This window comes from Idiotropiscis lumnitzeri, unplaced genomic scaffold (genome assembly GCF_059441095.1).
Source record: "Idiotropiscis lumnitzeri isolate Australia: NSW breed Sydney's pygmy pipehorse unplaced genomic scaffold, RoL_Ilum_1.0 HiC_scaffold_73, whole genome shotgun sequence".
Classification (NCBI taxonomy): Eukaryota; Metazoa; Chordata; class Actinopteri; order Syngnathiformes; family Syngnathidae; genus Idiotropiscis; species Idiotropiscis lumnitzeri.
The window spans coordinates 710435-717749 of record NW_028283611.1 but is presented as its reverse complement, the minus strand read 5'-3'; positions in this window follow the sequence as shown (position 1 = coordinate 717749).

Sequence of the window (7315 nt, the reverse complement as noted above, 5' to 3'; positions counted from 1 at the left end):
GAGATCTGTACTCCCAGGAACTTGAACGTGTGGACCCTCTCCACACACACGCCTTCGATGCAGAGGGGGGGCGGCAGCGTCTTGTTCCTCCTGAAGTCGACGACAATCTCCTTTGTTTTAGCAGAGTTAAGGTGCAGTCTGTTGTCCTTGCACCATGTTGTCAGTCTCCCTACCTCCTCTCTGTAGGCTGTCTCGTCACCTTCCGAGATCAGACCGACCACTGTCGTGTCGTCAGCAAACTTGACGATGGTGTTGTTGCCGTGGGCCGGGCTGCAGTCGTAGGTGTAGAGGGCGTACAGGAGAGGGCTCAGCACGCATCCTTGGGGGGAACCGGTGCTCACCATGAGGGTGGAGGACGTGTAGGGCCCGAGCAACACAGTCTGGGGTCTGTTGGTCAGAAAGTCCTTAATCCAGAAGTGTGTGAGGGCAGGGAGGCCGAGAGTGTCCAGTTTGGCGACGAGGATGTCTGGGATGATCGTGTTGAATGCCGAGCTGTAGTCCACAAAGAGCATCCTTGCATAGCTCCGCTGTTGTTCCAGGTGGCCCAGCACAACATGCAGAGCAGCCCTGGTTGAGTGTTTCACCTCGCTTTTTGTAAATTTTATGGAGTACAGTGAACCCTCGGTTATCGCGGTTAATGGGGACCGAGACCACCCGCGAAAACTGAAAATCCGCGAAGTAGCGGCGCACCTTCAAAAATGCTTAAAAAAAAAATACAATATATATATATATATATATATATATATATACGGGGAGAGAGAGAGTGAAATTCATGTTATAACAAAAAAAACAAATTATTATTAAAACGTATTATTTTTTTATTCCCCAGCCATTCTTTTTGTATTTATTTAATTACTCCGACTTTTACCTGCTGGTACGCCGTCCGGTGTGCCCTCTGCAATGAAAGGTGCCATTCTTTATTTATTTATTTATTTATTAATTTATTCATTCATAACTGACAGCTTCGCGCTCCGCTCGTGCCCGGGCGGAAGAGGTGCTCCAATTCGGCTTAACTGTGACACACGCCCACCCTCCTCCCCCGGAGCTTCCATTCGGTTAAACTTAGGGGCCGCTTGGCACCGCCCGTGCCCGGGGAAGGTGCTCCTCTTCGGCTTACTGTGACGCGAGCATGCCCGCCTCCTCCGGAGCTTCCATTCGGTTAAACTTAGGGGCCGCTTGGAACCGCCCGTGCCCGGCAAAGGTGCTCCTCTTCGGCTTACTGTGACGCGAGCATGCCCTCCTCCTCCGGAGCTTCCATTTGGTTAAACTTAGGGGCCGCTTGGAACCGCCCGTGCCCGGGGAAGGTGCTCCTCTTCGGCTTACTGTGACGCGAGCATGCCCTCCTCCTCCGGAGCTTCCATTCGGTTAAACTTAGGGGCCGCTTGGCACCGCCCGTGCCCGGGGAAATTGCTCCTCTACGGCTTAACTGCCACGCACGCCGGCCGGAGCTCTGGTACGGTCCGAACCGCGCGAAACGTCGTCACCGATCGTGTCCGGGGGAACGTGCTCTTCTTCGTCCACTCTCCTCTTCGCCCACGCTCTTCTTCGGCGCACGCCGGCCGTCTAACCGCTCCAGCGCCCCGTCGTGCCGCTCGGCGAAACTACAATGCCCCCGAATATTTTTTATACCCGCGAAGCACTGAACCCGCGAAAGGTGAACCGCGAAGTAGCGAGGGTTCACTGTATGTATAAGACCAAGACCTACAAAAAAGTCTCTTGGAGCAATAAGCTAGGTTTTACAGGAAGTCGGCCATTTTGAATTTACTTAAAAGGGGGCGGGTCACCACAATGGACTTTGTGTAGAAATTATTATTGGGGCCCGAGCAGCGACCGCGGCGAGGTCCCTATTGTTTATGTAGAAATTATTATTAGGGCCCGAGCAGCGACCGCTACGAGGTCCCCATTGTTTTTGTGGAAATTATTATTATTATTATTATTAGGGCCCGAGCAGTGACCGCTGCGAGGTCCCTATTGTTTTTCTAGAAATTGTTATTAGGGCCCGAGCTGCGACGGCTGCGAGGTCCCTATTGTTTTTGTAGAAAATATTATTACTTTTATTATTATTATTATTATTATTATTAGGGCCTGAGCAGCGACCGCTGCGAAGTCCCTGTTGTTTTTGTAGAAATTATTATTATTATTATTTTTCCGATTGTACGATCGCATTTTTGACCCCGAAACATGCACAAAAACTCACCAAACTTGGCAGTCTCATCGGGCATGGCGAGAAATTTGATATTTTAACGTCTAATATGAACAGGAAGTGAGTTATGAATTTTTGAAAGTCCGACTTTTGCCCTTTTTTGCATGTTTACAGGGGTCATTCTTTTGCACCCTGATCCTAAATACACACAGCGCCGCCAAGTGGAATCAAAAATTTGTTTTTATTTAAATTTTCACATTATGCACGGTGCCCTTTTGACGAATCCGACTGAAAATTAGTCAGAAAAGACTCAAGACAATGATCTTACTCTCTGCCGAATTTTGTGACGTTTTGGCAAAAGGCGTGGCTATTACGGTGCTGAAAAGTCAGATTGTACTCTGTGGCAATAAAAGCTCCGGCAACATGACTCAGATGATCCTATCTTCTCGAAGTTGTACACATTTGAGGATACTTCAGCCCTGAAGACATCTACCAACTTATTTTTCATCGTAGTAGTAGCGCCACCAACTGGTAAAAGCTAATACAAGTTATTTTCTTGGATGTTTTTCTCCGTGCAACTCAACAAGGTCGCCCTCATATATGCTCGGATGACTGTTTCGGCCATGAGGATGTCACAATACGAAATTCGTCCTTTTTCTTGTGACAAAATGCTTAATAACTCTCCTGCACATGCTGCTAAAAATCCAAAACTTCACATGTACATAAAGAGTCGGTACCTGAAGACATCTATATGTTTATATTCTGTTATACACCTTGCGCCAATCAATATCATTTTTTACATTTTGACGTACTGCACGGTGCCCTTTTAACGAATCCGATTGAAAATTGGCTAGAAAAGACTCAAGACATTGATCTTACTCTATCCCTATTTTTGTGACTTTCCTTCGAAGGGCGTGGCTATTGCGGTGCCGCAGAGTCTGATTATTCTCCGTGGCAACAAAAGTTCCTGCAAAATGATTCAGATGATCAATCTTCTCGAAAATTTTCACATTTGAGGATATTCAGGCCCTGAAGACGGCTGCCAACTTCTTTTTGATCGCAGTGGTAGCGCCACCAACTGGTTAAAACAAATACAAATTATTTTCGTTGATGTTTTTCTCCGGGCAGGTTCACAAAATCTACCTTATATTTGCTCGGATGAGTGTTTAGGACTTGAGGATGTCACAATACGAAAGTCTTTCGCCTTCTTCAGAGTGTCACATGATGGTGTCTTGTGACCTGTCTTTATCAGCTGATGTTCCATGAGGGCGTGACTTACCTGTCACAAGAATGAAGGCAAGTCACACCCCCCGTTTTCCGTTCACTCCGCCAAGATGCTGCTCCAGGTGGTAGAGAGGATGAAGGCTCCCTTGTCTCTGTTCATGGTTTTTATGCCTCGCTTGCAGATCTCAATGGCCTCTCTGATCCAGCGCTGTTGTTTGTTCTCTTCGGTGCGGATGACCCTGCCCTTCACCCGGTCCATGATGTGGTTTTCCCTTTTGCAGTGGTCAGTGATTGCTGATTTGTAATGTTCATGTTGTGCTTGTTCTTTTACTGCTCTGATTTTTCATTTTTTTGACAGGTAAGTCACACCCTCATGGAACATCAGCTGATAAAGACGGACGGGTCTCAAGACACCATCATGCGACACTCTGAAGAAGGCGAAAGACTCGCCGAAACATGTCAGGTAAAAAATTAACCTAAAACATAATTGTCTGCTTTTAATGAATCAGTCAAATATCAATAATAAGAAGACAAAATGAACCTAATACAAATAAATGAATGCTTAATAACTCCCCTGCACATGCTCCTAAAAATCCAAACCTTCACCTGTAAATAAAACGTCCCGACCTGAAGACATCTTAATGTTATTATTTTGTTATACACACAGCGCCGCCAAGTGGAATCAAAAATGTGTTTTTATTTTAATTTTCACGTACTGCACGGTGCCCTTTTGACGAATCCGACTGAAAATTAGTCAGAAAAGACTCAAGACAATGATCTTACTCTCTGCCGAATTTTGTGACGTTTTGGCAAAAGGCGTGGCTATTACGGTGCTGAAAAGTCCGATTGTACTTTGTGGCAACAAAAGCTCCGGCAACATGACTCAGATGATCCTATCTTCTCGAAGTTGTACATATATATATATATATATATATATATATATATATATATATATACGGGGGGAGAGAGAGAGTGAAATTCATGTTATAACAAAAAAAACAAATTATTATTAAAACGTATTATTTTTTTATTCCCCAGCCATTCTTTTTGTATTTATTTAATTACTCCGACTTTTACCTGCTGGTACGCCGTCCGGTGTGCCCTGTGAAATGAAAGGTGGCATTCTTTATTTATTTATTTATTTATTCATTTATTCATTCATAACTGACAGCTTCGCGCTCCGCTCGTGCCCGGGCGGAAGAGGTGCTCCAATTCGGCTTAACTGTGACACACGCCCACCCTCCTCCCCCGGAGCTTCCATTCGGTTAAACTTAGGGGCCGCTTGGCACCGCCCGTGCCCGGGGAAGGTGCTCCTCTTCGGCTTACTGTGTCGCGAGCATGCCCTCCTCCTCCGGAGCTTCCATTCGGTTAAACTTAGGGGCCGCTTGGAACCGCCCGTGCCCGGGGAAGGTGCTCCTCTTCGGCTTACTGTGTCGCGAGCATGCCCTCCTCCTCCGGAGCTTCCATTCGGTTAAACTTAGGGGCCGCTTGGAACCGCCCGTGTACACAAGTTGTACACATTTGAGGATACTTCAGCCCTGAAGACATCTACATACTTATTTTTCATCGTAGTAGTAGCGCCACTAACTGGTAAAAGCTAATACAAGTTATTTTCTTGGATGTTTTTCTCTGTGCAACTCAACAAGGTCGCCCTCATATATGCTCGGATGACTGTTTCGGCCATGAGGATGTCACAATACGAAATTCGTCCTTTTTCGTGAAAAGTTGTGGGAGTGGCATTGCACTGTTCGGCAATAAAACAACGCTGATTATGAGGTTCTAAATATGAACGACAACTCGTGAAACTTTACACACACATCAGGCAGAGCAAATTTATCAATATTTTATACGTTAGTTGTGCAGCTTTTTTTAAATGGCTCGCCATGGCCCTCGAGAAATGTTCAAAAAAGCAGCCCTGGTTGAGTGTTTCACCTCGCTTTTTGTAAATTTTATGGAGTACAGTGAACCCTCGGTTATCGCGGTTAATGGGGACAGAGACCACCCGCGAAAACTGAAAATCCGCGAAGTAGCGGCGCACCTTCAAAAATGCTTAAAAAAAAAATACAATATATATATATATATAAATATATATATATACATATATATATATATATATATATATATATATATATATATATACATATATACATATATACATATATATATATATATATATATATATATATATATGTATATATATATATATATATATACGGGGAGAGAGAGAGTGAAATTCATGTTATAACAAAAAAAACAAATTATTATTAAAACGTATTATTTTTTTATTCCCCAGCCATTCTTTTTGTATTTATTTAATTACTCCGACTTTTACCTGCTGGTACGCCGTCCGGTGTGCCCTGTGAAATGAAAGGTGGCATTCTTTATTTATTTATTTATTTATTCATTTATTCATTCATAACTGACAGCTTCGCGCTCCGCTCGTGCCCGGGCGGAAGAGGTGCTCCAATTCGGCTTAACTGTGACACACGCCCACCCTCCTCCCCCGGAGCTTCCATTCGGTTAAACTTAGGGGCCGCTTGGCACCGCCCGTGCCCGGGGAAGGTGCTCCTCTTCGGCTTACTGTGTCGCGAGCATGCCCTCCTCCTCCGGAGCTTCCATTCGGTTAAACTTAGGGGCCGCTTGGAACCGCCCGTGCCCGGGGAAGGTGCTCCTCTTCGGCTTACTGTGACGCGAGCATGCCCTCCTCCTCCGGAGCTTCCATTCGGTTAAACTTAGGGGCCGCTTGGCACCGCCCGTGCCCGGGGAAATTGCTCCTCTACGGCTTAACTGCCACGCACGCCGGCCGGAGCTCTGGTACGGTCCGAACCGCGCGAAACGTCGTCACCGATCGTGTCCGGGGGAACGTGCTCTTCTTCGTCCACTCTCCTCTTCGCCCACGCTCTTCTTCGGCGCACGCCGGCCGTCTAACCGCTCCAGCGCCCCGTCGTGCCGCTCGGCGAAACTACAATGCCCCCGAATATTTTTTATACCCGCGAAGCACTGAACCCGCGAAAGGTGAACCGCGAAGTAGCGAGGGTTCACTGTATGTATAAGACCAAGACCTACAAAAAAGTCTCTTGGAGCAATAAGCTAGGTTTTACAGGAAGTCGGCCATTTTGAATTTACTTAAAAGGGGGCGGGTCACCACAATGGACTTTGTGTAGAAATTATTATTGGGGCCCGAGCAGCGACCGCGGCGAGGTCCCTATTGTTTATGTAGAAATTATTATTAGGGCCCGAGCAGCGACCGCTACGAGGTCCCCATTGTTTTTGTGGAAATTATTATTATTATTATTATTAGGGCCCGAGCAGTGACCGCTGCGAGGTCCCTATTGTTTTTCTAGAAATTGTTATTAGGGCCCGAGCTGCGACGGCTGCGAGGTCCCTATTGTTTTTGTAGAAAATATTATTACTTTTATTATTATTATTATTATTATTATTAGGGCCTGAGCAGCGACCGCTGCGAAGTCCCTGTTGTTTTTGTAGAAATTATTATTATTATTATTTTTCCGATTGTACGATCGCATTTTTGACCCCGAAACATGCACAAAAACTCACCAAACTTGGCAGTCTCATCGGGCATGGCGAGAAATTTGATATTTTAACGTCTAATATGAACAGGAAGTGAGTTATGAATTTTTGAAAGTCCGACTTTTGCCCTTTTTTGCATGTTTACAGGGGTCATTCTTTTGCACCCTGATCCTAAAGGCTTCATCTGATTGCCTTAAAATTCTGTCTGTAGCATCTTAAGACCTAGGACAAACACTGGGGCTAAAATTGGGGCTAAAATCTTTTGTTTCCGAAATACTATATGACGGGGGCGGGGCTTCAAAGTTTTCACTTAAGATTTACTTCGCCGCAATGGACAAAATGCTTAATAACTCTCCTGCACATGCTGCTAAAAATCCAAAACTTCACATGTACATAAAGAGTCGGTACCTGAAGACA